Source organism: Gavialis gangeticus, unplaced genomic scaffold (assembly GCF_001723915.1).
Source record: "Gavialis gangeticus isolate Ggan-Ray unplaced genomic scaffold, GavGan_comp1, whole genome shotgun sequence".
In the NCBI taxonomy this organism is placed as follows: Eukaryota; Metazoa; Chordata; order Crocodylia; family Gavialidae; genus Gavialis; species Gavialis gangeticus.
In genome coordinates, this window is record NW_017729029.1 from 81,681,506 (window position 1) to 81,692,612 (window position 11,107).

The 11,107-nt window shown below is 43.6% G+C and overlaps 1 protein-coding gene across 2 annotated transcripts in view; it reads right to left on the bottom strand.

Annotated features, from left to right (window-relative positions):
• ASB5 (ankyrin repeat and SOCS box containing 5) overlaps positions 1 to 11,107 on the bottom strand; it is an 89,617-nt gene that overhangs the window by 76,011 nt on the left and 2,499 nt on the right. The window contains exon 3 of one of the 2 annotated variants that reach the window (XM_019521808.1): positions 6,614 to 6,655. The exons of the other annotated variant lie outside the window; for it this stretch is intronic. The gene's annotated coding sequence lies outside the window, so the exon portion shown is untranslated. The remainder of the gene's footprint in view (positions 1 to 6,613; positions 6,656 to 11,107) is intronic. 2 annotated transcript variants of the gene reach the window in all.

The window sequence follows — 11,107 nt, forward strand, 5'->3', positions numbered from 1 at the left end:
TTTGTGTAGAGGCATTTGAGGCCTCCTGTAGGTTCATGTACTGACCCCCTAGTCCCAGCATTACCCTGTAAAAGTAAAAGAAAAGTAAAAAGAAATTAATTACCCTGTAAAAGTAAAAGAAAAGTAAAAAGAAATTAATTCAACTGTGGTTGGTGATGTACCCAAATGTACACCACTTTAATCTTAAACCAAACATCTTTTTTCCCCTACTAGTTTGTTTAAGAAAGACAAACAATATAGAATTTTGTATGAATTTAGAATATTCACAAATGTCCACTAGGGATTGAACATGACCTAAAGGCTCTTACAGCTCAGTGGAATAACTGAAACTGACATTAATGAACTTTGGATCAGGCTCTGAGTCAAAATTGTCAAGCTTTTCCACTTATGATTCCAAATAGATTTGAATTCCTATTTCTAAAGAAAAATATGAAAAAATTGTGAATCTCTTACATCATTCAGCTCCCTGACTAATCTTTTTGGCCCCCTCTACACATGTTGGTAAAGATGCAATTGTGGGATCATGCATTAGATCCAATCATGCTTTATTGCCAGTGTAGGGGGAAATCAGGCTCTCCTTGCATTGGCAAGAAGCAGGTGCCCACAGCCTCCTTTGCTAAGGGGGCCTAAGATCATAAGGGCAATGCACAGCCAGGACCAAAAGATCCATCAGGTGTGGGGACTCTCAGTCTTGGCTCTGTGTGCGTGGGCCTTCATGCATCCTCAAGACTTGGGTAGTGCAAATGCTGCAACACCCCCAGGCCCAGGGGTTTCATACTGGGCATGGCGCACCCCTGCAGCTAGGAACCCTGTTAGCTGATGGGGCTCCTAGCTGAGGGGAGACCCTGCTACATATGCAAATTAAAAAGCTCAATAACTAACAGCTATAAAGTTAGTATTCATTTTCAAGGTTTACCTTAATAGCTGGCTGGAGCTTTTTATTGTGTGATAGGTAGATTGCATGTGTAGCTGGTCTTAAGGTAACTGCAGAATTAACCAGTTAATTGAGTGATACCTATATCATGTAGAGGGGGACTGTGTGTTAAGGGGGCATGTCTATTTAAAAATAAATATCAAGCTCTTTCCTATTATCAACTACATTTTGTTTAGTTTTATCTTGAGAAAAGCAGACTTTTATTTGTTTCCTCTGAAGTGATTTGAATATATGCAAAATCACAGGAAAAATTCAATGCACAAGTAATATATTTTTACAGTAATTTATATTATTCTGAGAAAAACCTCAGTCTTTTCATAAATTTCCTTTGAACAACTAGCTAGGATAAATACTACCTTCCTACTACTTCAGCTAGAGGTAGGGGTGAGTATTTAAGAAACTGCCAAATGAAAATCCTACTTTATATTTAGCATATTGTTATCTGACACTAAACTGACGTAGCATGTTTTCCGTAGGGATAAAAGTGCATTATGTTCCTAGCATGTATTGCCAATTTCCGTTTCAATCATTAATGAACAGAAATGATATTTTCCTTAGTGACACATCCAGTATTTGATATTTCATAGTATTCTTATCACCTCTTCATGATCAAAAAAGCATTATCAGAAAACATTAACTCATTCAAGTAATCAGTACACAGAATTCTTTGGTGATCCAATTCATTTCTGCTTTGCTAACTTACCATTCAAAATGATGAATTATCTTATAAAAAAGATAACTTTATTTTTGTGGAGGTTTCATTTAATATCATAAAGTTCCCAGGAATACACACACTTCAGCATATACACTTCTCCCAGATTTTCAGCCCTACAAAAGTAAAGTACTAGATAAACAACAATAACCCAATAACTACTAATTGTAGATGGAGCTAGTAGTGATATCTATTACTTGACCTTCTTTTGTAGGCTCTATTTTCAATCACTTATAGCTTTCCCCAAACATAACTGTTACACTGAAATTTTCCATTCACGTTTCCACTGACTGAAAAAGTAGCAGCAATTTTAGGTTTCCCTCATGGTAAAAAATTGTGACCACTGTTTCACTGAGCTAGAGCACTTCCATACTGTAAAATGGGGTTGGGCAAAATACAGCCCATAGGCTACATCCAGCCTGCCAAGGGATTTTATCTGTCCAGTGGCGGATCCCTCAGCTCTGCCCAACACAGATCCAAGGGCCAGGCCATGGTACATGAGGCTGGTCTCACCGCCCCCAGGCATGCAGCACAGCTGGACTCCGCTTCCTTTCAGCTCCAGCAGCAGAGTTCCTTCTGAATGCTGCTGCCTGCCTCACCACCACTGCTGAACCCGGCTCCATGCCCAGTCTGTCTGCTCCACACCCACTGCTGTGGGAGCCAGACCAGTGAGCAGGCAGACAGGTGGGGTCACCACAGAGACCAGCCCAGGACCCATGCAGGCAGGATGCACTCAGCTGGCCAGATAAGATGGTGCTACAGATGGGCAGTGAGTGGTGGCTGGGAGTGGAACAGTACGGTGGACCAGGGCTGAGATTGTGGTGCAGTGACAGTGCAGGCCAGGCCCAGGTCAGAGCCGTGATCTGCTCCCAGGTCTAGTAATCTATCACTTATGGAGTTTTGGTGAGCTGTTGTGGAGTGGAGAGAGGGAGGAGGGTACTGATCCAGCCCACAACCACTCACTGAACTCCCTAAGTGGCCCTCCAGCCAAATAATTGTCCACCCCTGCTGTAGAGGGAAGACTGGATGTCTCTCCTGTGTAATAAAAATCCATACCAAACTATAAATTTCTACAAATCCAGAATAATTTATAAGCCTCTGAAAGTGCATTTCACACATGCTCAATAGAGGTTTTATTACAAGGTGGCCACATAATTCTCCAAAGACTGTCTGTATTAAATATGTGCCCCCCGATACAACACCTACATGCCAACTGGATTGAACATATTCCAGTTGCACTGAACATTCTCCATCTGCACAGAACAACTGACAGTGTCCATCCCACGGCTGGTGGAGCTATGCAGAATTGTCCCTATAACTACCCTTCTATGCTTCTGGCATCTGGTGTTGTACAGGCACCAAGACTTTCCACTACTTTAAGCACTTTCCTGCCCTGGTGCCCAAGCAGCATGGCAGAAGAAGTACTGATGTGAACACTGAGATTGAAATTGGTGGGATTGTTATATAGGGAGGGTAGGAACAGAGAAGAATGGAGATTAGGAGAGGAATTATGAGGTGAGAAGACCATTTAGAAAGACGAAAACAAGTACAAGGATACTTTTCCTATCCTTCAGGTTTTACCTCTTTTTTGGTTTTGTTACTTGAGGAAGACCAAATTCTATGAGATGCCGAGAGCCTTAACTTAACAAAGGACCATTTTCTATCTCAGAATGAAATATTAGCTCCGACTAGTGATTTGTATTCATCAGGTATGTGGGATGTGAAAACTGGTAGCAGACATCATACTTATTTTGGTAGGTAATAGTGACTTTTGCTATATCATTGATTCTAGGGACATTTTTTGTTATAAATTGTTAAATAGTTCCATATGTCTTTCTGGTGTTAAATATTTAACTGTTCCCTTAACATTTTAAACATACGTATGCTTTTATAGTAATGCAAATACAACAACACTTTCATATACTAGTCTTATATTATTCCCGTTTCTAAATTTGCATCTTTTCTTTTCTCTTACTCAACTACATTGGGATAACAATACTTTTTGTTTTGTTTTTCTTTTAAACTTTGTGCCTATATAGCACAAAGTACATTGTTGACACTAAGCAAATCAAACAAAAATTGCCAAACTTGCTCATGTGCTCTTAGACTGAAAGTCAAGGAATAATCCCTGTGTTAAAAAGTATTCAATCAGGTATTTAACTCTTTAAATGTGTTTAAGAGCTATTCTGGAAGAGAGGCCCCACAGGGGAAGGTCTATTTTGTTTTGAAAATGTCAGAAACATAAAGCATTTCCCATATTGCCTTTACTATTTCATATTTAGCATTTTTCCCTCAAGGTATAGTTTGGCTGAGATTTAAATTGTATTGTTACTCCGTAAATTTCAACAGATTTAACAGTTCTACAGATTTATAGCATATGACAAATGTATACTCAAAGAACAAAAACTTGGAGAATTAGGTCGCCAGTAGAACAAAAGGACTATTACATGTACATCCAGCACTAGAAAAAAATTAACAGAACAGCTAAATTTGACCATGGGGCAAAGCTTTACATTAGTGAACAATCTGTTACAGCTCGCTTTCTTTCCTACATGTCTTAATACTGTGTCAATTCAGTAGTTACCCAAACAATGCAGCTGGGCAGGACAAGTCATCTCCAACATTACACCCCTTACTATAGTCTTCTAGACTGGTTTCTAATGATGTCATAGTTTGGACATGCTGCTGACTATAACACAGAGTATGCTATCTTGAACACAGTGTCCAGGGAGTGTGATCTCCCAGGAAACAGTCTGGTAAAACCAGCAGGCGCTTCTGGGTAGCAGAACAGCAGTAGGCCAACCACTGTTTCCTCTTACTATAAATAATTGTATATAAGCTTCTCTATGTAATAAAAGAGTTGTTTCACATCACAAGCCTCCACATATTACACTGACCATCCAACTAGTTTGTTCAGATGAAATTCTTTCTTTCAAAATGTGACTTCATGCAGTTCCTGCCAGTATAAAAACTGTTGCTAATTTGTTAGTTTTAAGATACCGATGTTCATTTGTGTATATAACTAAAAACAAAAAACAGAATTCACGGTTTTGACTAACAAATCCAGATCCCCAATTAATCTAGATCTAGAAGGATCTAGATATCCACTGTTATTCCCAGAAGGTATTAAAAATCTCCTCTCATTTTGAAATCATAATGCAATCAATTGTTTTAGTGGCTATCAAGTTCTAGATGCCAGACATCTTCAAATTTTAAAAAACACACACACTTTGCAGTATTTTTAAGGATGAATCACTTCACATTTTGACCACTGAACAGCTGCCTGTCACATTAGTGATAGATTCCACCACAACTGCAAGTCTAATATCAGGCAATCCCTACTATCAGCAACACTGTCATATGAATAAGTTTGGTCTACTTAACAACTCAATCTAATCATTCATAACATCTTATATCATCAGCACTGAATTTCTGTCTATACTAGGGAACTGAACCAGTAGTAATTGAGCAGTTTGTACTGGCATAAACCAGGGGTTAACTGTATCTGCATCATCCCCTCTAATTTATACTGAGAAACATTGTAGTTCTGGCCCAAGTACTATCCCAAACCATCTAAACTTAGAGCTCTCCGGGAAGTTCTCCTAGTATAGTTCCAAGAACTTGGGCATTCTTAGAAAATGTCATGGGTGAACTCTGAGACATGCATGAGGGGGACAAGAACCATTTCAAATAGCAGGCACGCACACTGGGACTGAAAAAGTTTAGGATAAGCATTCAAACTACACCATACTTAGGCCTACCAAGCCATTCTTAAACAGTGGATATTAACACATCTGTTAAGCATTTGGGGATTTTGTGTGTGTAGGTATGATAAGTGAAAATTGTTTCAGAAATGACAAATAGTTAATAGCACTGCTGCTCACTCTTTTGGCCCCCTGGGCCAAATGAATAGGGTGAGAATGGTCCATGGGCCAGATTGAGCCCTGCACATCAGGATTGGGCCCTGGGGCCCAGCACCATCCCGTTCTACCCCTGCACACCAGGACTAGTCCCTGGGGACCTGGCACTGTCCCCTCCCACCCCTGGGCACTAGGATTGATCCTTGAGGGACTGCTGTCACTCCCTCCCACAAAGATTGGGCCCTGGTGCCTGGCACTGCCTCCTCCCACCCCAGCATACCAGAATCAGGTTCCAGGGGTCTGGTGCTACCCCCTCCCAGGCCGCCAGGTACCAGAATTGGGCATTGTGGCCTGATGCTGCCCCTGCATACTGGTACTGGGCACCTGGTCAAGTGCGCAGAGCCTGGGCATGTCCAAGGGTCCAAAAATTTGGTGGTGGGGGAGCAGTGCCACCACTTTCCTGACGCCAAATTTCTGGATCCATGGGAAGCCCCACAGGCCAGATAACATAGAGCCATTGGCCGGATCTGGCCTGCAGGCTGGGGATTGAGCACTTTGGTTTATAGGAAAGTACTATATAGGGTAGCTATGGCTTAAACCAGGATGATCCAAGCTGTGGCCTGTAGGCTGCACATGGTCTGCAGGGCTAGTTGGCATGGCTCCAGAACTTAAGGGGTGAATCCCACTGCCACTTGACCCCTGCAGCTCCTTGGACGCTGCCACACTTGGGGTTCTTGGTCACCACTGCCAAGCCAAGGTGGGAACAGGGGAAAAGGGAGAGTCAGTAGTGGCAGTATTCACCCTCTGCATTCCAGAGAACCTTTAATGGCAACATTTTCATAGATTTCATAGACATTAGAGCTGAAAGGGACCTCGTAAGTTCATTGGGACTTTATCATGTTATGATTGGGCTTTTCCTGTTAGCCACCTCTTGGATTGTTCTTTCAATGTGTCATAAAATTAGGTAATTTAATTTTATTTCATTTTACTCAAATAGCGGGTAATTTAAATTTACTCAAACAGATCAATGTTTAAACACTGAGTAGAGTTCTATTTACCTGCATTATGGTAGTACTTGATGGCCTAAATCACAGGTATCATACTTACCCCAGGCCAGATCCAGACGGCGGAGCTCCTCTTGAGCCAGACCTGTGGGGCCAGTGGCTGCCGTGAGTATACCAGCTGTGGTGGCAAGCCAGGTAGCAACAGCAAACAGAGCTGTGTCAGCACAACATTCACACATCCTCCTGCCACCAATGATTATGTCCAGCAGGGTTGAAGGGCAGTGAATTCTGTGAGAGACCGTGCCCCTCCTTGGACACCCTCCCTAGTGTCTGGTAGCCCACTTGGCCAAATGGTCAGATCCTGCCTGTGGGGCCAATGGCTGATATCCTTGGCCTAAATAAAATTCAAGATCTCTGCATTAGGCACTATATAAATACAAATAGATAAATAAAAGAATACCCATTCACTTTAAATGCTCTTCAAAAAGAGTGTTACTGTCACTATTTATAGGTGCTGAACAATACTGGGTCTTGTATCCTATTTATTGAATACTTCTGCAATTTCACAATAATTTTCTGAACCCTACGTGGATTGTAGTGCTGGGCCGAGTAGTTTCTGTCACATGGCTCGATTGCACATGACCAACATTTCTATCTCAGTCTAAATTACAGCTTTGCTTACCCAGTTTGGCAGGCTGTCAAGGGTCACATGGGTAGCCCCTCCCCTTGACAGGTGCCCTGCCCCTTGATTGGGTGCCCCGCCCCCTGGTCACCATCTTGGGGCCAATGTCCCAATGTCTTGGGACCAATGACCCAGGGCCAGCACCGGTGGGGCCCAAAGTGGGGCACAGGCTGGCAGGGGTCTATGGAGTCGGGCTGGGCTGCACCAGCAGGGAGGGGGGGAGCTGGCCCGGCTCCACAGACCCCCTGCGGACTGGGACCCTGCAATCCTGCCATCCTGCTCTGGGCCCCGGGACACTGTTACGGGCCCCATGTTCCCGCTGGCTCCCACACCCACTCACACCCAGTGCCCCCCAGCCCCGTGGTACAGGCAGGGGGCAGTGCACAGCCCCAACCCCTGCTCACCAGCAGGGAAGAAGCTGGTGCTGAGCATAGGGAAAAACAGCCCCTTGCCCGCCCCATGGCTGGCACTCCCTGCTGCAGGCACTTGCAGCCCACACGGGGCTGTCTGGAGCAGGCACATGCAGCCCCACGCAGGCTACAAGTGGCTACAGTGTGGTGTGCTGACCATGGGATGAGTGAGGGGCTGCTTTTCCCCATTCTCAGCACCAGTTTGTAACCCAGCCCCGCTGCCAACCTGGGTTCCAAGCCGGCTCCGGGCTTGCCTGTCAACGGCAGCAGCTGTGGGCCCCCCCACTTGCTATGTCAGGCACTGTTTGCTGCTGCTGGCCTGCACAGAACTCTTGCGCTGGGCAGCCCAGAGGCAACAGTGGCAAACACTGCCCAGCGCAGCAAGCGGGGGACTGCAGCTGCTGTCACCATGCGCAGCCCCAACAGGCGAGTCCGGAGCTGGCGTGGGGCCCAGGCTGGCAGTGGGGCTGGGTTACAAGGTGGTGCTGAGCGGGGGAGGGAGAAAAGTGGCCCCTCACCTGCTCCGTGTCCGGTGCCCCGTACTGCAGCCACTTGCAGCCCACCTGGGGCAGCAGGAAGTGTTGGCCCCAGGGCAGGGGAAGGGCCGCTTTTCCCCATGTTCAGCACCAGCTCCTTCCATGCCTGGGGTCCTCCCCTCCCCTTCACCCCTCCACCTCTGCTGGGGCTTCCAGCTGGTGGGGTGCGGCCGGGTGGGCCCTGCTGTTGTGAGAGCCTGCTGGGCTTCCCCTTGGGTCCTACTGCCCTTGGTTCCTGTCATTTTTGACAGGAACCAAAGGCCAAAAATATTAATTTTCTAAATTTTTTAGGGGCCCTGCGGGTTGGATAGAATGGCCTCGCGGACCAGATCTGGCCCACAGGTCGTATTTTGCCCACCTCTGTTCTACCCTATCAAGCAGCATTCTAAGCAGAGCACTTCAAGTAAATAATTCATCTCAAGCTTGTAACAATTATATCCATACATTTCTGTAAGATGTTCTTGGTTATACAATTGCAGCTATAATTGTAAAATGCCTTTGTCATTGAAGGAATGTTTATATTGCACACTGTGGGCTAATTTCCCTTGTAATTTGCCTTTGCTCCCACAGTGACACTCTTTCTTGTACCCAAGCTAGCTTGGATAGCTCTACACTGCCCTGAACTGCATTATGTGGAATAGACATACTCTAAGTCTGTTCTGTGCATATAAATCTGACATGTATTCTAATTCAATTTGAGATTCTTTTCTTTGACAACCAACAGAATTTTAAATACTCTCATAGGGATGTTGATTTTTTTCCTTTCCAAAATTATGATGATCAACATACACATCCTGACAGATCCAAAATATAATGCTTTGGTTCACCTCAGTTGCAAAGGCAATTTGATCAGAAAAGAGATGAAGACCTTCTAAATTCCTTGGCCTGTAACTCCATTTAATAATACTCTGGCATTTTGAAGTCCAGACATGACTGCTTCAACAGTTCTGTTTTGGTAATGATTCCTAGCCTAATGTAATCTTTTGTAATCCTTATTTGGTTTATTAAGCAGAATTTTACAATACTTAGGAAGCTGTTTATTCTAAATGGACATTTCAACTTTTTTTTGTCTAGCAAGCAGCAGTCCCCTTCATGATTTTATTGAAATGTGTTGTGCACCGAGAACTGCCATGTAAGATACTTTAGATTTCAACTTCCCTCACTTCTCTTCAATACCAGATGCTTCCAGCAAACTATGGAACCACCTCTTCGTTTCTAATTTTGTATCCACCTCCTTCAATTTTCTGTTAGCTTGTTTTCCAGACAGAGGAAACGTGGCTTCATTTCCCCTATTTTTCCTAAAGATTTTGTCTATTTTAACACTATAATAAAGATCAAATTGGTGCTGGTAAGTGCCTTATCTTTATTTCCTGGCCTCAATTACAAGGGTAGTGGCTAGACTTAAAAGATTATGCCTAAATTATATGGCAGAGGTCACTATCCACAGATTCCTGTGGCTGTTGTTAATATTCAAAAGTCTTTTTCCATCCACTAAGAATGGTATCAGTTTAGTAATCCAATCATAACAGATGCAGCAAAGCATTCTTTTCCTCAAGCTGAGATAACAGTCTCTAGTTAAAAGCCTTTGGTACTTTGACAAGAGACATAAAAATACACTGTGACAGAGAACCACGAATTGACTTCAGGAATGAGATAAAACCACAGCGAGGTGGATCACTGAGACACAGGCTTCTTGCCATGGAATGCAAAGCACAATGAAGTGTGAAGGTCTCAGCTAAATCAGAGATGTATAAGATGACTTTGCCTTACAAGGCTTTGTATGTCATGTAATGGGCAAAAACAAATTAGCTCAGAGCCAAGAATGTCCTGCTTTTAGCTCCAAAACATTTAGAGTCAGTTTCTGAGCCAAGATCTTTTGGGGCCCCATCTCCAAATCTATGGTGGTGAATGAGTAGTTATTGTAAAATGGAAAATTGATCTGTAAATCAATAATTAAAAAAACACCTTAACACTTACTTACCTATAGAATTAAACACACTAAACTGCTTAAAATTTTCAGTGCCACCAGACCCCACATCCTTCCAAAAGAAACCAAGTCTCCTGCACCATTACTTTTTTCCCCTCAGACTCCTTCCCTACCTGCTCAACATCCCTCCTATCAGCAGCTGAGGCACATTTGGTCCCTACCTCAAGTTAATTTAAGGGCTGATTAATAAACGACAGGGACTTATCAGAATGGTACTAACAATTTCAGTGCCTGCACTTAACATGGTGCAACGTTTTGCCAAGCCTCAGCTGCTTAGAAGTGTATCCCATGTCTACTCAGACCCAATGGTGAAAACAAAACTAAATCAATTTCTTCTTGAATGAAACAGGAATCAGTTTCCTTCAGTTTCATCTGATGAAATAGGTTGTTGCCTATGAAAGCTTATGGCATTCTGAACAAGTCTGTCTCTAAGGTGCTACTCTGCCCCATCTTCTGCCTGACTAGACTAAGATGGCTAACTCTATCTACTCAGTGCAAAATTAAGTGGAGCTGAGGAGGAGGAGTTATGAACTAAAGAATCTGTAGGTATACCCCAAAGAGAGGAAGCTACTTGGCAACTAGCCTGCCCAGACAACAGGCAGGGAGTGAAGGGGAATCACTTCAGAGGTACAGACCAAGAAACCAGAAAAAGGAAAGACCTTCTCTGCATGGGGACATTCTCTCTGAGCAACATCTTCCTCCCAAGTCACTTTAGTCAGACTGCTCTCTACCCCTCTAGCCCAATTACCCGCTTATCCTGAGAGGTTGAGTGTTTCAAGAAACACTAAGTACCTCACGTTACTCTAGCTTGAAAATGGGCTCCAAAATATTTTTTTATCTCCAAAAATTCTCCAGATATGTTTGTCTGAGTTATTATATAATTGGAGTCACTCAAAGTAGGAGGTCTTGTTTAGGTGCCAGTATTCTAACATTAAGATTTGGCACCATCATTTGCTGGGGGGGGGGGGGGGGGGGGTCATTC